The sequence below is a fragment of the Notamacropus eugenii genome, chromosome 4, assembly GCF_028372415.1.
Source record: "Notamacropus eugenii isolate mMacEug1 chromosome 4, mMacEug1.pri_v2, whole genome shotgun sequence".
In the NCBI taxonomy this organism is placed as follows: Eukaryota; Metazoa; Chordata; class Mammalia; order Diprotodontia; family Macropodidae; genus Notamacropus; species Notamacropus eugenii.
In genome coordinates this window covers 458,954,550-458,977,619 of record NC_092875.1, presented here as the reverse complement: position 1 = coordinate 458,977,619, position 23,070 = coordinate 458,954,550, and the positions used below count along the sequence as shown (strand labels likewise).

The 23,070-nt window shown below is 36.1% G+C and overlaps 1 protein-coding gene and 1 pseudogene across 3 annotated transcripts in view; both read right to left on the bottom strand.

Annotated features, from left to right (window-relative positions):
- The window catches only part of EDIL3 (EGF like repeats and discoidin domains 3), a 603,244-nt gene that overhangs the window by 8,288 nt on the left and 571,886 nt on the right, over window positions 1-23,070 (bottom strand). The window lies entirely within an intron of this gene.
- Window positions 13,089-18,468, bottom strand: LOC140498783 (52 kDa repressor of the inhibitor of the protein kinase pseudogene; annotated as a pseudogene).

Here is a 23,070-nt window from a genome sequence, read left to right as displayed (position 1 = left end):
CTCTTGCTAGAATATCAAATTAATGCCCACTGCTAAACAAATATTTCCATATTGACAACTGTCCAATCTATGCTGCCAGCTTTGACATCTCACAAGTTCCAATACTATATTTCCAACTATGTGATAGATATTTCCACCAGAACGTCCTGATAGGACCTCAGTTTCAAGATCTAAAACTGAATTAATTATGGTATATCACAGTAGCACCCTACTAAAATCAGTTTTCACTTACCACTAAACTACTTAGTAAAAGACTTTTTCCCAGTTGGAAAACAGACTGACAAATGTTAGGAGGCTGAAGTTGTGAACTTTGGAACTTCATGGAGAAGAGGGGATGTGAAGAACAAATCCTAGCAGGGAAATGGTCAGCCAGTTGCAAGTGAAGGTTTTTACCATGGTGAATTTAATCATGAGAAATTGAACTCTTTTTGGACTCACTGACCTACTGGTTGAGGAGTAATCTGCTTGTACAACATTTTGCTCTTTCGCCATTTTCAGAATCTGCTGAATTTGTCCCATCTCACTCCCCCTTCCCACCCAATTTATTAATCAGAGTGATATTCAAATTAAATTGCACTCTCAGACAAGGTCAGTGTCTCAGAGATGATATTGACAAAGACTTCTATTCATAGATGAAACCAAAGACGCTTACACTGATGGAACTCCACATTCTTATATGCCTATCTAAGCTTTCTGTTGTTCACTTATTACATCCTGAAGGCCAGTTTGACCACACATAACTCTGTCAACAATACTAGCATTAGGAGACCATTCTTACAGTGTCAAGGAGAGCATGGGAAGGGGAAGGCAATCATTCAAACTTTACTTACTTTGGCTACACTCCTGCTATCCTTTACTTCTGAATTAATAGATAGATGATAGTGTTTTTAAGAAAGTCTTTAAACAAATCGGTTAAATATATCTATATCTATCTATATGAAGATAAAGATATTTCATCCTAATTCATGAAATCTCTTATTTTATAATATGAAATTGAATTACAGCCATTATAATAAGACTCAAACAGAAATAGTTATTTTGTATACATGATTTTGCTTTATAAACAACTTTTCTGAAATGTATCTAATGCAGAAAATAAAGTAAATCTGCAATAGATGGACAAGTCACCTTGATAGGACCACGTTTTCTAGTTAATTTTTAGCCCATTGTGGCACTACAAACATCTCCATTGACTCCCTGAGTGACCTTTGACTGCTGACATTTCTGAAGCACACTGTTCTTTCCCATACAAAAAGGGAATAAAATTTGTTCAGACTGCCTCTTAGAATTATCATGAGATCAATCAAACGACATATTACATGTAAAGCTTCATCATTGTTGATGGCATCATTATCACTACCAATACGACTACTGGTACTCATACTCGTACTACTAGTATTAGTAGTAGTACTAGCAGTACTACTAGTAGTAGTAGTAGTACTAATATGAGTAGTAGTACTAATACAAGCACTGCTTCTACTAGTATTAGTGCTACTAGTACTACTAGTGCTACTAGTACTACTAATTCTACTAGTACTACTACTACTGCTACTACCACTACTACTACACTACTACTACTGGAGAACTAAGAGATGACCAGTGGATCACTTTTGGAGTGTCAAGTGATCTATGGGAAGAGCCCTAATATTCTATGTGAACTTTCTGTAATGATTTTACAGGAAAATATAGACAAGTTGCACCAGATGGGTGGCCATGGATAGGTTTTAATCCATAGCATTGAAAGAGAATCTAAACTGCTAAAACAGACGTATGAAAGTATACAATGGCTGCAACTCATTATTTGTGATATAATAGTGCAGAGTATAAATGGCCACTGTCTTTTATAAATAGCTCTGTTCATAGTAATATATTAGTTGTCCTCCTGGGAAGTTAAATACATATTCAAGGAAATGACCATTGATTTCCATTAAGAAGCTTCTTGGCTAGCAGTCTTTATACGATGTGACTGACATATTAAAACTGGTATGGATGTGTGACTTGTGAAATCATTCTTATTAGCTTACTGTCACATCTAATAAGTATTCATTTCTCTGAAGCATACTCTAATTCAGTAGTGTCTCTAAAAAATTTTAGATTCCAGAGAAAAAGGAATCTAGATATATAAATTCAATTCCATGCCAGTGATAAAATACAGACTTTTTAATCTATGGGAAAAGTTACATTGAACAAATATGCTGCAGTCAAGTTGTTTTTGCCCATTTAATATTACTAGCACAAGGAGGAACTGCTGGAAGAAGGAACCAAGAGTATGGGAGAGACTGTTATGCTGGAGACTGCTTTATATTAGGAAGAACATCCAGAAGAAATTGGTATTAAGTGTAAGATTAGCCAAACACACACACACACACACACACACACACACACACACATGCATGCACATGCAGCAGATGTAGGAAATGGGATGGGAATGATAATGGAGGTCAATCAGATGCATGGGGGAAATGTGAAAGATGAGTTATTGAGTACATTGTGATGATTTACTCTTACTAGGACTCTCTAACATGGATTATGCGTCCTTATACATGAAAGGATGAAGAAAGTGCTAGCCTTAAATAAAGGAACACTTGGATTTTAGTTGTACCTCTGGCACTGTGACTAAGGATGAAATTTCCGTTGCTTGAAGTAAATATTTAAGGTTGTAAATTACAGAGAAGTTATTGATCTACAAAAATGGAGGGAATTTTTACACTGGGCACTTTCTCCAAGAAGAAACCACAGATCTGGACAATGAAAGTCCCTCTCAAAATATGAAAATGCTTACTTAGCATGTTTTTTTGTTAATCTACACCTGGTCTGACGGGGGATCTAAACAAATGTTCTATTTGAATGAAAGACCTCTTATTACTTGTAAGGCATGGCCTTCAAATTTAGCATGCTACCACTGGACTTTCTTTGGAGAATCTCAAACTATAAAAGTCTATTTTCTACTAATCTTTTCTCATTTTGCTTATTATCATAGAGTTGTGATGATACAATTGCACCATGACAGTTACAAATAAGCACTTGGCTTTTGAATACAAAATCTTTGACCAAAGGAATTGTGATTTAAAAAACAAAACAAAACACGAATTTACCAATATGACCAAACCATACCATCATTGATATTTTACTTTTGAATATATCCTCTATAATCATTCTTCATAACTAATGGAACATTATCAGTATTATTATATGTTAAAGCTGGAAGGTATAATAAAATAGAATCTATTATCAAGCTAAATTTCTAAAATTTCAAGAGCACCTTTTACCTCTTGGGCTCTCAATTTTCCAGGAAGGAATTCATTTTGAGGAGAGTAGCATATTCATGCACAAAGCATCCATAATTACTAATAGATTATGGTAATCAGCATTCCCAATAGTGGACTTTTTTTTCTAAAAGTAGAATGCTGAATTATGGATAAAATTTCACAGATTCTTGGAGTTAGATGCCTCCAGGCCATATGCACCAATTCCTAAAAATATTGACAAAATGAAGAACTCTTCATTGGCCAAAGAAAAGTGAAAGCTGTTGTGGAATACTACTGCCACCTGGATAGCATCCTGATTAGAAATGAGAAAAATGATGAGTCCTTATTGCAGAGCAGTTGATACCGTAATGCAGCCAACAGAGGAGTTAGCAGCAAGCCGACATTAATGGGTATGTCAGAATTGATTCAGAAACAGACTCAATTAAAATACAGGTGTAGGGCTTCCTGTGAGAAAAGGCTGCAAACAGACAAGTCTTACAAGAATACACTACAATATTGAAGAATAATGTTTATAATTAGCACATAGTTCGCCAAATGAAATAACGTCTTGGTTTCAACTCCAGTATGAGTCATTGTGTGTGTTTCTGTTTTATTTTTATTTTTTTTTTTTGTTCCAGGATAATTTCAAAAGGAGTTGACTGAGCATACTAGTCCCACCTCTGATACATATTGGTTACGTGACCTTGGGCAAGTCATGTAACCTCTCAATTACATTTTCTAAGTGGCAGAAGTTTTAGTTTTACATTACTAGAGTGGGTTTCCTCATAGGAAGTTCTCTATTCTAATGAAGTCACAGATCACCACACCATTAAAAGCTATCAAGATATAGTTTGATTGATGAGTTAGTCTCCCAGCTTGAAGCCAAATGGTAGCTGATAAGCATATTATCTGGAATATATTCTCTCTCTCTCTCTCTCTCTCTCTCTCTCTCTCTCTCTCTCTCTCTCTCGATTTAGTCCATTGTTACAGATCAAATCGCATTCTATTTTTACTTATTCTCATATTATAGTTCTGTGTCCCTCTTGCCATTTCAGTTATATCTTTTCCAGTATGGATATTACTGGGAGAGAGAGAGAGAAAGAGAGAGAGAGAGAGAAGGTAGGAGAGAGAGGGAGGGATTTCAGCTTCTCAAAGTGTTACTCTAAAAAAAGAAACACAATCCTTCCGCATAGGCCAAGTACTGTCACTAGCCTTATGACTCCGAATAGTCTTAAAGAGAGGGTCCTATCAAATACCAGAAGATGACAACTCCAATAAGCAATCTACATGAAAAACAAATGGCAGACCTGGCTTTTCTTTGTAGTTGTCTTCCACTCTTCCTACACATTGTTATTACTATTATTACCATTTTTACAAAAGATTCTCATTCCTTTGTCAGAAATAATCTACTCCAGTCCAATCTGGAAAAGGAATCTCCTCTATAACATTTACTTCATGAACTTCGGTGATAGGGGAACTCACTGCTTCCACTTTGGGGCATCTCTATCAGAATGTTTTTCTGTATATTTAATTAAAATTTACTTCTCCGGAATTTTGATCCTTTGCTCCTAATTTTATCCTCCAATCAAAATCAACCCTCCCTTCTATTTGCCAGCCCTTCAAATACTTGAAGACAGGTCAGGTCCCCATGAAGTCTTTTCTTCTTCAAGTTAAACAATGCAGTTCTTTTAAGTGATCCTCATATGCCATGGTCACCAATATTTTACCATCCTTGACTTCTCTGTACACACTCAGATTTGAAAATGTCCTTAATTTTTAGCAGATCATTTGCCATGGAGAGAGCGGGGAAGGTCAGTTGATATTGGAAAATGTTTGCTCCATTATTTTCCAGAAAATTAATCTTCTCATGCAATCACATCTCCAAAAGCCTATCCTTGAAATCTTTATTCTGGTTAAATCTGCTATGGATGCCCAACCAGGTAGCTGTGATGGAACAAGGCATTAACTAGCTTATAGCTAAGTAAGCACCAAAGGGGCTTTAAAATTCAGAACCATTGTATTTGATCCATCTCAAATAGTGCTTCTTCTTAAAGCTGGACGGAATTTCAGGGGTTATGGAGTTCAATCCCTTTATTTTAAAGATATAGAAAGTTGGGACCAGAGATCTAAGGTTGCACAAGTAGTATGTAGAAGAGACAGGATTTTAACTCAGGGTCTCTGACTTGACAGTCCAGTCCTCTTTCCACTGCATCATGTTTCCTTCCATAGTACAAATACTGAAACTGGATTGGGATATTTCTAAAGACTAATAATGTTCTTGACCTCTCTTCTTGTGTGGACTGATTTTACTTTTGAGGAGTAGTAACATTTCTATCCAACGATTTCTGCAAATATGTCCCAAGTACTTCTTTTCAACGACCTTTATTTTGTTCTCTACATCCAATTTCTAATTATAACTGAGGAGGCACATGATATTTCCACACAAAAAATATATATTAATGTTCATATATATATCATTCCATATGTCATAAACACAATAATTTTATTTAATTATTTTTTTAATTTCTGAATTTCTCTATGTAAAGAAAAATCCTCCTCGATATCACTTATTAAAAATCTAATATTTTTCTTCTTGCTTTCTTTCTGTCTTTCTGGTTTCCCTTTATATGACATTACATTTTAAATCTCCTTAGAAACTAGAGTTAAGTAGGATGTAGTAGCTCATTTTCTGAAGGTTAAAGAGTTGTATGACATATATAAATAACTCTGTACCAACAACCATTCTGGATATCAATTTTTGCTAGGCTCATTTAAAAATGTTGATTTGTCCTATAAGCCCTTTTCAAAGTTTAGGTCCTTGTTGCTTCAAAGATTTCTTTCCTCTTTAAAATCCCTCATAGCCATTGAAGTTATATGAGACTTTCATGTTACTTCTCCAAAGACATAAACTCCAAAAGTCCCACAGAGAATGTGTTTGGTGTTTGGTTAAAATGTGAAGGAAAATGGGAACACAGTTCAGTGGACTTGAATAGACCTTATGGAGGTAACAGTGTTTGAATCACTTTAAACTATGAAAATGGTTTTATGACTTTTCAGATTGAGTAACATCCACTCCTGGCATTACTCTCAGCAGACAGCCTAGAGCACTAAAGCTTACTCCTTTGGTTTCCATTAGATAAAATGGGGATCTTTGACTTATGGGACTGCTCAATTTCATTGAACTATTTTAGATTGGCTTTGTATTCATTGGAAAACAAAGCTCTTAAGTTAAAAAATCATGTTTTGTATGTCCCCCTAGATCATGATTGCTAATTGAACTTTCCACTTCACCCCGTGGTGCTGATTGAACTGAGAAGCAGAGGAAATGGGAGGATTATAGTGAGGTTATAGCAAAGGTCTTCCTTCACAGGTTGGAGTTTTAAATCATGGTGAGAACAAATCATGGCCAAGAATTGGACAGATGAGCTAAGGAAGCTAAAGGGACAGAGGCACAAGGCAGTTTCAGAAAGAAAAGAAAATCAAGGTCAAAATCTAAGCCTTATGGATTTAATAATCCTTTTAACCAGCTCAAGTGATTCCATTTTCAATCCTATTGCCTAAAACATATTTCCCCCGCTCTGTCACCTTCATTCTATCACTTATTTTTTTTAATTTATTTTGACATTGTTTTGTTAAAGATTTGAGTTCTGAATTTTCTCACTCTATCCCATCCCTCCCCAACTCACTGAGACAGTTAAAAAAATGTGATATCATTTATACATGTGAAATCATGCAAAACATCTCAATATTAGCCACACTGCAAAAAACAATCCCAAGAAAAATAGAGTGGAATTGTTATACTTTAATTAGCAGTCAGACTCTATCAGTTTTTTTTCTTAAAGGGTTTAGCATTTTTCATCATAAATTCTTTGGGATTATCTTGGATTATTTTATTGATCAGAATAGCTCAGTCATTCACAGTTGACCATTCTTACAGTATTCTCGTTACTGTGTACAATGTTCTTCCAGTTCTAGTTACTTAACTTTTCATGAGTTCATAAAAGTCTTCCCAGGTTTTTCCAAAGCCATCCCACTTGTCATTTCTTATAGCACAATAATATTCCATCATAATTATATACCACAACTTGATGGGCATCCCCTTAATTTCCAATTCTTTACCACCAACAAAAGATCTGCTATAAATATTTTTGTACATTTCCCTTTCTAAAAAATCTCTTTGGGATGCAGGCTTGGTAGTGGTATCACTGACTCAAAGGGTATGCACAACCTTATAAGCCTTTGGGCATAGTTTCAAATTGCTCTCCAGAATGGCTGGGTCAGTTCACAATTCCACCAATAGTGTATGGTTGTTCAGTCTTTTCTGTCATGTCCAACTCTTCATGACCCCATTTTGGGGTGTCCTTGGCAAAGATACTGGAGTGGTTTGCCGTTTCTGTCTCCAGCTACTTTTATAGATGAGGAAAATGTGGCTAGCAGAGTTAAGTGACTTGCCTAGGATCACACCGCTAAAGTGTCTGAGGCCAGATTTAAAATTATGAAGATGAATCTTCCTGATTCCAAAGCTAGCGCTCTATCCACTGCACAACCTAGTCACCCAAGCAGTAAATTAGTGTCATAATTTTTCCACATTCTCTCCAACACTTTTAATTTCTCTTTTCTGTCATATTAGCTAACCTAATAGGTATGAGGTTGTACCTTAGTGTTGCTTTAATTTGCATTTCTCTAATCAATCGTGATTTAGAATATTTTTTCATATGACTATAGAATAGTTTTGATTTCTTCTTCTGAACACTGTTCATATAGTTCATGTATTTAGTATATAGTAGCATATATACGTATATACCTATATACTGTATATAGTATATAGAATAGTTCATATACTTTAAACATTTTTCAATTAGGGATTGACTCATAGTGCTATAAATTTTACTCAGTTCTCTGTATATTTGAGAAATGAGGCCTTTACCAGAGCAACTGGTATTCTATCCATTTTTATGTTCTGTAATCCTTTCTCTCTCTTGTGTAGTCATAAATTCTTGCCTTACTCATAGATCTAACATGTAAATATTTCCATGCTCCCCTAATTTGTTTGTGATATTACTGTTAATGTCCAAATCATATACCCCTTTATGACCTTATCCTGGCATACAGTGTGAAGTCTTAATTTATATTTAGTTTCTGCCTAACTGCTTTCTAGTTGTCCCAGCATTTTTTGTGTGAAATAGTGAGTTCTTGTCCCAAGAGCTTGGATTTCATTTTTCAGTGTTATTGGCTTTTAAAAAATTTTTGGTGTGTAATTGGGGATTTTTAATTTGTTCTTTCAATTTGTTCTTTTTCTGTTTTTTAATTGCATATGTAATTCATTAATCTATTTTTTTCTGTATTATTGACATAAGTACACACACACATACACACACGTGCAGAGTTTTCCCTAAGTACTGCTTTGGTATATTGTCTGATTTATGTCATTCAGTTTAATAAAATTATTGATTGTTTCTATGATTTGTTCTTTTACCCACGAATTCTTTAGGATTCTAGATTATTTAGCTTTCAATTAATTTTAGTCTGTATTTTGATGACCCTTTATTGAATGCAGTTTTTATTACATTGTAGTCTAAAAAGGATGCATTTAATGTTTCTACTTTTCTGTTTTTACTTGTGTGGTTTTTACATCCTGATACATAGTCAATTTTGTGAATGTGCCATGTAGAGCTAAGCAAACAGTCTACTCCTTTGTATTCCCATTCAATTTTTTCCAGAGGTCTATCATATCTAACTTTTCTAAAATCCTGTTTATCTTCATAACATTTCTTATGTATTTTATAATTACATTTATCTAGTTCTGAGAGGGGAAATTGAGGTCCCCCACTAATATAGTTTTTACTCTCTATTTCTTCCTGTAACTCATTTAGCTTTTTAAATTTTGTGTGCTATACCATTAGGTGCATATATATTTATTATTAATATTCCTTCATGTTCTATGGTACCTTTTAAAAAATGTAGTTTCTCTGCTTTAGTTTGGTCTAATACTCTTGGTTTGTCTGAGATCATGATTGTTATTTCTGACTATTTTACTTCAACTGAAGCAGAATAGATTCTTCTGTTGCCCCTTATTTTATACTCTATATTTCTTTATGTTTCAAGCATTTTTTTTTTACAAATAACATATTGTTGGATTCTAGTTTCTAATCCATTATGCTATATGCTTCTATTTTATGGGTGAGTTTATCCAATTCACATTTATGATTATTAACTGTGTATTTTCCTCCATCCTATTTTTCCCTGTTTATCATTCTTTCTTTCTTTTTACCCTATTCTTGCTCAAAAGTCTGGTTTGCTTTTGACCACTGTCTTCTTTTATCTCTCCCCTTTCTATCAAACTCTTCCTTCTCTTATCCCTTCCCCTCCTACTTCCCTGTCGAGTAAGATAGATTTCTATACTCAACTGAGTGTGTATACTATTCTGTCTTTGAACCAATTCTGATGAGAGGTTCAAGTTTTGTCTGCCACTCCTCTTGTTTTCTCCTCTGCTGTAAAGGCTCTCCCTGACACACCTTTTTCATGTTACATGTTCATGTTCCCCACTGTTCTTCTCTTACCCCCTTTCTCCAAGCACATCCCTCTTTCTTACCCCTTTTTTTTCCTTAGGTATCATCCCATCATATTCAAATCACACCCATGCCCTCTATGTATTCCTCCTAATAATGATAAAGTTCTTAAGAATAACAAGTATCATTCTTCCATTCAGCCATGTAAATATTTTATCCATATTAAGTCCCTTATGATTTCCGTTTCATGTTTTACCTTTTTATGTTTCTCTGGAGTCTTTTATTTCAAACCAAATTTTCTATTCAACTCTGGTTCTGCATGAGGAGCTCTTGAAAATTCTCTATTTCATTAAATATCCATTTCCCCCTGAAGGATTATACTCAGTTTCTCTGAGTAGGTTATTCTTGATTGCAATCTTAGCCCTTTTGCCTTCCACAATGTCATATTCTAAGCCCTTTTCTCCTTTAATGTGGAAGCTGCTAAGTTTTGTGTAATCCTGACTATGGCTCCATGATATCTAAATTGTTTCTTTCTGGTTCTTTGCAATATTTTCTCCTTAACCTGGTAGCTCTGGAATTTGACTATAATATTCCTAGTTTTCCATTTTGGGATCTGTTTTAGGAGGTAATCAATGGATTCTTTCAATGTCTATTTTATCCTTCAGTTCTAGGATATTGGGGCAGTTTCCCTCAATAAGTTCTTTTAACATGATGTTTAGACTCATTTTTTTTCTAGATTATGGCTTTCAGGTAGTACCATAATTCTTAAATTATCTCTCCTCAATATATTTTCCTGGTCAGTTGTTTTTCCAGTGAGATATTTCACATTGTCTTCTATTTTTTCATTCTTTTGGTTTTGTTTTGTAATTTCTTGGTTTCTCATGAAGTCATTAGCTTTTATCCCCTCCTTTCTAATTTTTAAAGAAATATTTTCTTCAGTGAGCTTTTGAGCCTTCTTTTCCATTTGGTTAATTCTGCTTTATAAAGCATTCTTCTCCTCATTGACTTTTTGAGCCTCTTTTGCCATTTGGGTTAGTCTATTTTTAAAAGTATTATTTTCTTCAGTATTTTTTGGGTCTCCTTTAGCAACCTATTGACTTGCTTTTCATGATTTTCTTGCATTGCTCTTATTTCTCTTCCCAATCTTTCCTCCACCACACTTACTTGATTTTCAAAATCCTTTTTTGAGCTCTTACATGACCTGAGACCATTGCATATTTGTTTTGGAGGTTTTAGATGCAGAAGCCTTGACTTTTATATCTTCCTCTGATAGTGTGTATTGTTCTTCCTCATCCAAAAGGATGGAAGAAAATACCTGTTCACCAAGAAAGTAACTTTCTATAGTTTTATTTTTTTCCCTTTTTGGGGGCATTTTCCAAGCCTGTTACTTGACTTTTGAGTCCTTTGTGAGGTGGAGGGTATACTTTAGGGACCTGTTAGTTCTTAGTTCCTCCAAGGTGGCACAATCAAGGGAGAGGAATTTACTCCTCTCCTAGCCTGCACTCTGGTCTAGAAGAAACCATAAACTTTTCTGCCCAGGATCTGTGAGTGGAGTTCCCTCTCCACAACTGCCTTCAGCTCCACCACATACTCTTTCTCACTCCAGGGCCTCAGCTCAGGGCTGAGATCCAGATTAGCTGAGCAATTCCCCCCCGCCCCCCAGGGCCTTTAGGCTGAGGGCTTCTAAAATGGACCCTGGGGCAACAGGCACCAGACCAGTTCCCTTCCCAGCAAGGTGAAAGTACTTTCTCACTGACCTTTGAGGCTTTCTTTGGCATTTGTGGCTTGAGCAACCTGGGAACTGCAGCTGTTGCCAGGGATTCTGTGCCCTGAGGACTGTTTTGGTTCTTTCCCTGCAGGTTCCTTTTGGTCAAGGCTGGTCTGCATTCTGTGGGCTGCACTCTGCCCCAAGCCTGGTGCAGTAGACCTTTCCTGGCAGCCTTTCAGGCTGGAATCTTTCACTTTGTTGTTTTGTGGCTTCTGATGTTCTAGAATTTGTTTTTTACATTTTTTACAGATATTTTACGGGTTATTGGAGGAGAGCTAGAATAGGTGCATCTTTCTACTTTGCTGTCTTGGTCTCACCCCAAGGATAATTTTTTCAGTGAGATTTTGTACCTCTTTTTCCATTTGGCCAATTATGATTTTTAAGGAGTTCTTCTCTTTAGTTAATTTTTGTATTTCTTTTACCATTTTCCAATAGTGTTTTTAAGTTATCATTTTCTTCAGTGTTTTTGTACCTCTTTTATCAAGCTGTTAATTATCTTTCAATAATTTTCTTCCTTTGCTTTTATTTCTTTACCTAATTTTCCTTTACCTGTCTTATTTGATCAAATTTTTCTGAGTTATTTCAAGAATTATTGGGTTTCTTTTCTTCTTGAGCATTAAAGAACATTCACATTTATTCAGAATGAAATAAGTTATACAAAAAATGTTTTTCCTCACCCAAAACAACAGTAATATTCTCCTCATTATTCACTCCTGGATAAACCACAAAATCCTAATTTGCAAGTTCTCTAGGCTAGGTTGGCAAGTCAAGATGAGGCATGAAAAAAGGCAGAATAAACACAAACAAGATCAGCATTTTTTTTAATGTTTGTGAGGCTGGCTTCCAGTTCACAAAATAGAATGTTTGATGTATACCCATGAAAAGTTCATGAAACAGTTACTGTGGAGTTCCAACAGAGGAATGTAAACCACAGCAATCATCCATTTATGAGGAATAACTGACTCTATCACTCAAATTTTAATTGAACTCATCCATTTACATTCACTTAGTGAAGTCAGACTTGATATGAAAATGTGTATGAGGTCATGGCTTGGGATAACCTCTTCTCCAATATATCTTTTTATTGTCAATAGTATAATGTACATACATACATGTATATATAGACATATACACACATACATACATGCAAGTCACTGGTCAGTAGTGAGCTTCATTTTAACTAAAATTTTTTCCCCATTTCTCCCAATACTTTTTTTTTTTTAACAATAACTAAGAAACCCAAAACCTGACACTTGGATTCCTGGTAGTCACAAATTATATGTCTAGAATTAAGTTAAGTGAATTATCTACAGAGTAGTAACTAGTAGCAGAAATCACAAAGAAACTAAATATAATATTTCTAATGTTTGGAAGATCAATTTTAGAAGAATTTCAGTTCATAGAATAGTAATCTAACATACATATTAACACATTGGCTAGTATATCCAAATGGAGACCTAAAGACAAACTTATCTTTAATGATTAAATGGCCTATTAATATCTTAGGAATTCTCCTCCAACCCTCTCTATGTAAATTAAGAGAGAAAACCTATTTTGGTCAATTTCTCTATTCATTTTCAGTTATCTCTGAATAACTTGTGGAAAGAATTTCTTTATAGAGGTCTAGTTTACTTGTGTAGAGTGTGATGTAAGTGCCCACAATTCAATCTAAGTCATGTTTTATATCAAAGTTTATGTTAAGCAAAACCAAGTTACTTGACCAGTTAGCTGTCAAAGTATCCCTCAGGTATTCCTTAAGACATTTTTGACCATTTTCATATCTCTCATTCTCAACTTTCATCACTGGGAGTATGCAGAGGACTTGAAGCATTGCATAAACATTAGAAAAATATTTGATGGCTAGTTGATGTAGGGCTTCATAAATTATTGCTGAAAATGTGATATTTTTCCCTCTGTGTTTCCATTTGATTCTCCAACAATGGAGTTCTCCAAAAAGAGTGTGTGGATTAGGAAGGCCACTTTTGTACACATCAGCAGCATGTTCCTCCAATGTATTAAATTTCAGCTGTCCCATGACTGAGGGCACTAAAAGATTTCAGTGCTTTGAGGTGCTGTTCAGAGAAGATATCTTTCACGTCCTGAATGATGTGCTCTACAGTTGGGACACTAAGAATCCCTTTGTAGTAGCTTTCAGGTGCCACTTCAGGTTTTAGGTTAGCTTGCTGAGATCTGTGAAATTTTCCAGGGAGTTTAATTTCTATATCTAGTTTCGTCATAAAATTTGGGGCTCCCTCAAACCAAAATTCATGATAAACTTCAATATTTTCCATCACTTCATTTAGAGAATGTAAGACTGCTGTCAATCTGCTAGCTGCAAAGAAGAAATCAGAAGTCTAACCCTGGAGATTCTTCCCAAAGAAAGTATGTTTTTAGAACCACAACAGTAAAAATGAAATCAAAATCTACCAATGCACTGCCAAGTACAAACACTTGACCAGCAATAAAGTTATCCCTTCTAAAAGCTGTGTCACTGTTTGTATCAGCTAAACATAAAACAAGTGCTTGTCACTAAAATCTCAAAGGCATCATGCCTAATATCCACCGAGAATGGCAAATCTCCTGTAGTTCATTACCCTTCTCCTCACTCTTCTGAAAGAAAATAGAGATAACACTGTCAAGTTCCACCAGCAACTGTGGGGACCCCTGAAAAAAGAACACACTCTTCAATTAATCTCAAAGCAACAGACTATCCCACCACCAGGAATAGATTTTGCCAACTATGGGTTTAAGGCAGAGGAGGAGCAAAGGGTGTAGAAGGCTTGGGGGTATTTCTCCAAAAGTCTCATGGCCACAACTTTCATCTTTGAAGAAAATGCACTGAAGACAAAATAGTCTGAATAATGGGTTTAAGAGATTTGGAAAGATAAATAAAGCTTTGTTCAAAAATATGGAAAGCAGATAAGAAGGTTGGGGACAAGTGGGAGTCATCCAAGCCCTTCCTGTCCCTGGATAGTTACTAAGTATGTTAAGAGGGTGTGAGGAAGTGTGACTATTCTCACACCCACCTCACTTCTAGTCATCTTCTTCCTACTCCTATTTGGTCCTCATTTGTTTAATCTCTGTTCCAGATTTGTGTCTTCCAGGTTTAGTGCCCTCCACTTGCAGAAGACCATTCTGGCTGTACATCACCCCCTGTCTGAGACCATTACACATCACTATCTGCACCTAGCATTGACCATGTTCCTGATACTGACTAAAGACCCAATGTTGGGACCCTGGGAGGCAGGGACAGCTCTATGTCCACTCTTGGCATGAAGCAGTTTTAGAATCTGAGACTTTCATCCCTTACCTCAAAAGATTTTGGGTTCCATCTTTTTAAGGGGGGAATGATGGGGTGCTTGAGTGCATGTACTTGGGTCCCAATTCTAAAATCACATTTCTCTTTAAAAATCACATTTTCCCCTAGCCTGAAAATACTGTTCCAGGCAGTTTCTCCCTCAAGGACACAGCCTGCCCCAGCAACAACTGCTATCTCCCTTTCTCCTATAGTAGCCAGCTGCACCTACAGAACTAGTTAGTTTGAACCAGCTATGTACTGAACTTACTGTGTTCTGAGTCATAATGACATTTATTACTCACTGACCAATCACAGGAATCCTAGACTTAGACATACCTATACTCTCTTACATTAATCTTGTCTAACAAGTTATTGACAAGAGAAGCCTGATTTTTTCTGGTAACCCCTGACCCAGCATGGAGATCAGCAAAAATAATCTATACTCTCAAGTTTTTGAATGTCACCTAGACACTAATTCTCTTAATGGTGCAAACAGAAAATAACCCCAATCTGAGATTGACCCAGAGCGGGTTGAAAAAATAATTATTGATACATTACGTGGATTTTATCCTTTTAATATTGTTTCGATGCTTTTATATTTTTTGCCACATGTTGTTATATTAGCCTGCTTATTTCTTTGTCTTTCTTGTTTCTTTAGACTTCTGATGGGGATGATTAAACCCTTATTGGTTGAGCTGCATGAGTTCTGATCAAGAAATAAAAAGGGAGGAGATGGGGAGAGTCAGAGATAACCTGAAGGGTTGACCTAAGCAGGGCGAGGTCATCCAGAGGGTGAGAAAGGGGGATTGGCAGGGCCTTCTCCACTCCCCCAGCTTCTTCATGTTTTCTTACTGCTTATTTCTTGAGGACAGCTGCAGCTTTATCTAGGAAAGGATATGTATATTCTGTGGCTTGGGATCATGGAACTTGGAAGAATGTTTTGTCTTTGGACTAACTTTCCTCTAGGAACTATTGAATTCACATGAGAAGTATTGATATGTTTGACTATATGGAGTCTTGATGAGCTACAATAAACTAGTCATGTACAAATTGTACAGTTCACCTAATCCCCCCTGCTATTGTCTCTTTCTTTTCAATCACCCCAGTGCCTCTGATCAACCAGTTGCTAGCAAAATGTCTCATTGGGAAAACCATTGAGCTGGAAAATAGATGGAGGAGAGATAATATGAAAATTATTGGACTACCTGAAAGCCATGATCAAAAAAATAGTCTAGACATCATCTTTCAAGAAATTAGTAAGAAAAACTGCCCTGATATTCTAGAAACTGAGGGTAAAATACAAATGGAAAGAATTCACTAATTGCCTCTTGAAAGAGATCCCAAAAAGAAAATTCCTAGGAATATTGTAGCTAAGTTCCAGAGTTGCCAGGTCAAGGAGAAAATACTGTAAGCAGCCAGAAAAAAATAATTTGAGTATTGTGGAAATGCAGTCAGGATAACACAAGATCTAGCAGCTTTAAGGGATCAAAGTGCTTGGAATATGATATTCTGGGGGGCAGAGGAGCTAGGATTTAAACCAAGAATCACCTACACAGCAAAGCTGAGTACAGTAGTTCAGGGGAAAAAATGGTTGTTCAACGAAATAGAGGCCTTTCAAACATTCTTGATGAAAAAACCAGAGCTAAATAGAAAATTTGACTTCCAAATACAAGAAGTATGAGAAGCATGAAAAGGTAAACAGGAAAGATAGATCATAAGGGACTTATTTAAATTGAACTATTTGCAATACTACATGGAAAGACGATATTTGTAACTCATGAGACCTTTCTCAGTATTAGGGCAGAAGATATCTATCTATGTCTATGTATATATGTATATCTACATATCTATATAAGTACAGGTATACATAGAGATAGATACATAGTTATATCTATTTCTATATAAAAATCTATCTAATATATATAGAGATATATAGATATAAATATATAGATAGCTATAGACAGATAGAGTGCACAGGGTGAGCTGAATATGAAGAGATGATATCTAAAAATAAAATTAAGGGTGAAAGAGGAATTTATTGGGAGGAGAAAGGGAGGGATAGAATCAGGTAAATTATCTCACATAAAAGAGGCAAGAAAAATATTTCATAATGAAGGGGAAAGAGTGGGGGAGGTGAATGGGAATGAGTAAACCTTACTCTCATCAGATTTGGTTTAACGAGGGAATAACATACCTAGTCAGTTGGGTATTTGACCCTACAGGAAAGTAGGGGGCAAGAGGATAAGGGGTGTATTATAGAATGGAGGGCATACTGGGGTACAGGGGAGTCAGAAGCAAACACTTTTGAAAAGAGACAGGGTTAAAGAAGAAAATAATATAAGTAGGGACAGGATAGGATGGAGAAAAATATAGCTAGTCTTTCCCAACACGACTATTATGGAAGTGTTTTACATGACCACATATGTGGAATCTATGTTGAATTGCTTGCCTTGTGGGTGGGGAGGGAAGAAGGGAGAGAATTTGGAACTCAAAGTTTTAAAAACAAATGTTAAAAATAGTTTTTACCTGCAACTAAGGAAATAAGATATACAGGCAATGGGGTATAGAAATCTGTCTTGCCCTACAAGAAAGTAAGAGGGAAAAGTTTAAGAGTGGGGCATGATAGAAGGGAGGGCAGACTAGGAGAAGGGGTAATCAGAATGCATGCCATCTGTGGTGGGGGGAGGGGAGAAGTGGGGAGAAAATTTGGAACTCAAAATGATGTAGAAATGAATGTTGAAAACTAAAAATAAACCAATTAAAAAACCCCACAAAATTTCAGCATTGGCTTCATAAGGAAGAAAATCTGTGAATTCTTCTCTCAAGTTATGAGAATAGTCCACAAACCCAACTAACACCAGTAAGTGCTCCTCTCCAGCTATGTCCTCTACACCATAAGTAACAATGTGAGAGTTCCAGACTTCCTTGAGTGTCTCTTCTGGGATGTGGTTCCATTTTTTTTTGCTAGGTTTTAGAGAACAACATGTTGACTGCTGTTGTTTCAAAGCAAAACACACACACACACACGCACACAAAACACAAAACCTCATTACCAGCATCAATTCTACACTCGAGCAGAGCTTGGAAGTTGTCTGGCATAAATATGCCTTCTGGAATTTCATCACTTTCATGACCCTCTAGGGGTATATTTTGTTTACCTCTGAGGATCAAAATTTCAAAGAAATAGATAAGGCAATCTTGGTTTGCCTTCTCTCCTTGCCTTCAAGGCAAGACTTCGTCTTTTTCTCCTTCTGCAACTGCATTTTGAACACTATTATTACTTGTTTCTTGATTGGTTTGTTTTTTGTCCAGAAGCTTCATCAATTTTTCTCTCTTTCAGTGACTTGATTTCATCTTCACTCAGCCCCTTTATTCATTTCCTATTCCTACGAGGTGGGTTGTAAGATGACTTGTAAGATCAAATATTGTTGGAACAACATCATCTCAAGGAACTGTTCTGTAAGGGCTACTTTTACAGATCATAGATGTTTCAGAGTATTTAGTACAAAACCAATAGTACTTATTCAGTTGATGAGTCATTTTTTCTTCTAAGTTAGCTCTTCTACAAGTCTCCACTCACTTTTGACATTGGGCCGGGTCCTACAGGAACCTGAAGAAGACCTGGTCCAATTGTGTGCTGTTCATTCCAGAGGTTTAGCATTATTTCTGGTCCAGCTAGAGCCTCCTCCACCTTCCCCCTATATTGGCTTCCCAGGCCCTGGCAAGGTCAGGCCTGGTGGATTTCTTTTCAATTTACATATTTTTCTTTGAGACTTTGCTTGTAGCTATTTTGACTCCTGAGTTTGTCTCTTCATCTTCCATGTCACTGTAGTAGCTTTAGATTTTTTTTTTTAATTTGAAATTTATTTAATTTTTAATTTATGGAACAAAACAAGCCATTCCATAACACATAATAAAAAAAAGTTTGTACATGAAACTGCAAATCTGTTACATACAACATGCAACATATAACATGCTTTTAAATATATAATTATCGTGTAATTTTCTTTTTTCTCTTCTGCCCTCCCCCCATAGATGTCTACCATTAGACACATGTGTTTTACACATAGAATAATTCTATGTATTCCTATTTATCCATTCTTTCTCTAGATGCAGATAGTGTCTTCCTTCAAATGTCCTTTGTAGTTAATTTGAGTATTGATAAAAATCAAAAAGACTTATTTGCTCAAAGTTGTTCTTAGTACAATATTGTTGTTACTGTATACAGTGTTCTCTTGGTCATAGTAGCTTTTTATGTTCAGCTTGTTTTTTACAGTTTATCACCCACTCCTTCTGGATACTCTCTTTTCTCTAGGTTTTCAGGATACTACTCTCTTTCAAAAAATTATTATTGCTTCATTTATCTGTATATGTTTTTAAATATTCTTTGTCTTTTAAATTGAGTTCTAAATTCTGTCCCTCATTCTACCTCCTCCCCTACTCCCTGAGAAGACAAGTAACATAATATTGATTTACATGTGAAGTCATACAAAATATTTCCATATTAGCAATTTTGTAAAACAACACCCCTTACATAAAAACAAGAAAAATAAAGAAAAAAAAAGAAGTATGTTTCACCCTGTTCCCACTCTAAAGTGACTTTTTATTGCCTTTAGGATCAAACACAAAATTATCTCTTTGGCATTCAAGGCCTTTCATAACCTAGCCCTTTCTTCCTTTTCCAGTCCTCTTATACCTAATTCTCTACTACATACTTTTCAGTCCAGAGATGGTGGCCTTCTTGCTTTCCCATGAACAAAACCAAATCTGTGTTCCAGGCATTTTTTCTGGATTTACTCCATATCTAAAATACCCTCCTTCCTTATCACTGCCTGTTACCTTCCCTGGCTTCATTTAAGTTTCAGCTAAAGTCTTACTTTCCCTCACAACTCCTCAATAATAATATTGAACAATAATTCTATTGCCTTTCCTCCATTTAGAATTTTCTATTGTGTTATCATTCAGTTGTGTCTGACTCTTCATAACCCCATTTGGAGTTTTCTTGGAAAATATAGTAGAATGTCTTGCCATTTTCTTTTCCATCTCATTTTACAGATGAGGAAACAGAGGCAAACAGGATTAAGTGTCTTGCCCAGAGCCACAAAGCCAGTAAGTGTCTGAGGCCAGATTTTAACTCAGATGTTCCTGACTATAGGCCCATCGACCTAGATGCCTATTTTCTATATATACATATATATTGCATATCTCTCTATTTAGAAGTGTGTGTACATTTATATACGTGTATGTACGCAAACATACATGTAACATATAAATATATGTTTAAATATAAACAAATATTAACAGACTGATTAAGATCTGCTACTAAATGGGGCACATCTATCAAGTTGAGCAAAAGTAAAAGAAAAATCACAATTTTTTTCTAATCATCTAAAGAGCTTGGAACCATATAAGGATATGTGTCATAATTTTTCATTTAAAAATGTAATCTTTATATTTTATAAAGTAAGAAAAATAGTAGAGCTAAGTCCCTTTGTGGACAGTGAGAAAAGGGGAGAATTTAAAGGCTTTGAAGAACCTACCATTTCTAACAACATGCTGCAGTTGGTGGTGCATATTAAATTGACAAGTAGCCCATAGAACAAATCCTGATTCAGAGAACAAACGCCAACTTGTCAAGGTGCCATTGGTTGCTAAATTACTTAGACATTAAGTGGGCTTATGTCATTTACTGCATCCTCTTGAAAGCTGAGACATTATTAATAGAGTTGCTTACTTCTGAGGGCCAATGACTAAATAGCATTTCCAAAACATTAAGGAACTTTCTGGTGACTGGCAGGCTTAAGAATGAGTGGGATTAGCAGGCTTAAGAATGAAATTTCTGCTAATGTCTGCAGCAGGTAAATTCAGTAATTGGGACCCTGCTTTCTTTTGTAGAGACAATGCTAATCATTTTGTTTGAAGCAAAGCTCCCCTGCTTTAATTAGTTTCATTAGAGCTGCTGAAACAAATGATAATGTGTTTGAATTTCCATAAATATGTTTAATCAAAGAGCCATAGCACACTCAGAAGAGAAACCTCATGAAGACCAGAATTCTCTATAATACCCTTCTCCATTCCCCCCCTTCCCTTCCCACATCCCCCGGCAGGAGACCAGGGACTTAAAACCCTGAGACCAGAGACTAGGACCTATTCACTCAATCCACGTTATCTGGGGAAGAAATCTTATGGAGAGGCTCATGCCCAACACCAAGTGTCTACATTATACATTGAGCTTTATGGAAGATTAACTGCCAATCCTTGGTGTGACTAGTTCTGTTGAGAGAGCATCTCACACCAACCTATCTCCTGCTGTACTAGTTACCCAATTCCAGTATTATATTCTCACCATTTGAGGTAAAAAGGAAGCTTTCTCTAAAACCTATGTCCCATGTTAACATCACCTTACTCTCCCTCAGTCCCACCTTAATCAGTTCTATTGACTGGACCATTATGTTGAGGCTTTTGAAATGTACACTGTATTGTCCAGAAATCCCCCTACATACCTACAATTTTCAGCCAATATTTTTCCATCTCCTCAGATTAAGAGGAGCTATAACTTCCTCTTCAGGATTCCACATCCATTATATAATAGCATTCCTTGATGGTCATTCTTTTTCCTGTTTCCATGACTTAGAAGGCCAGGAGAATGAGAAGATCTCGACGGTACCTCATTAACACCCCTCAGTAACTTTTCCTCTTTTGAATTCAATCCAATTTGGATTGAATCTCTCTCCATTATGCTAATGCCATCTCTTGAGCCACTAGGGAATACACTTTCCCCTCATCTTTTCAGTGAATTTAGAGACAAGATCATGGTCTCCTTAACTCCATACTTCATCATTATCCTTAGGGATTTCATTCTGTTTCAATTTCCCAACTTCTTCAACTCAGGTGAATTACTTCTTTATCCCACTTCACATATGTGCATGGCCACATCTTAGCCATCACAATCACACCTTATCCAGAATCTAGAATTTCAAGACTATTACCCCTTATCTTTCTCTTTAAAACAAAACAAAACAAAACAAAAATAAGTCTGCTGTAGACATCTACTCCCTAAATGACCCTCTTTCTTTTCCCAGCCCATCTCCCTTACTCTCTCCAACTTCCTTTGCTGTCATAAGTAGGACACTTTGACACTAGACCTACTAATCTAGAATTCCCTTCTCCTCTGAATCTTTTACCACTCCTGAACTGCAAATCTCTATGACTAGATAATCCTCATTGGATTTCTCTGTTCCTTGTTGAGCAATCCTGAGAATCAATGGGGAAATTAGGAAATTGACCACCAAAATTCATGATATAAGACTTCATGTAGATATTTGCTACTGCTCAGGAATCTCCGTACTATTTTTATTGGCCTCTGATAGAACTTAATGATTCAGTCACCAACCATTTATAAGTACTTACTAAATGATAAGAATTATGCTGGCACTAGGGATATAAAGATGAAAAAACAAATAAACAACATTCATAGGGTCATAGACTTAGAGCTTTGGAGATTTAAGAGGCCCTCTGACTCACCCCTTCATTTTACAGATGAGAAAACTAAGGCCCAGAGGGACTAAATTGCTTTCCCAGTGTCACATATGTAGTAAAAGTAGGAAAGGTAGGATTTGACAGTGCTCTTTCCATTGTACCACATTCCCTCTCTGTTACAAGTAGGTGAAAATTCAACTGTGCATCTCAGGTGTGCAAAGCATAAACCCTCCCACTCAGCTGCATCCACTCTCTGGAAGGAGGTAACAACAAATAATCCAATGTTTTCTTCTTCCCTCCATCCACTAATCTACTATCTATTAATCAACCTTGTCTCTTCCCTCCAATTTACAATGAATGATCCAGAACACTTCCCTGAGAAGACAAGAATTTTAGATAATTGAATCAAAGAAAATCTCAAATTACAAACATCAACTAATAGGTGCATCTTAATATTATAGAGAGTAATGGTGAGATCTAAAGGAAGAGCATGCTCATGTGGAAAGATAAAGAATTTAGAATTGCTTCTCCATTCCTTAAATGTCCTCAGGCATATTATCCCATTTTAATTCCTCCTGCCCCTCACTAATTCTTCTCCCTAAGTCTTTGATCCTATCCTATCTGCCTCCTCCAGGACCTTGCCTCAGCAGTTATATCTTCTTTCTCATTCTTTCAGTCTCTTCCTTGACACAGTATTTCTACCATCTGCATCCATGATCAGATTTTCCTAATTACAAGAATTTCTTCCATAGACTTACATAGTTCATT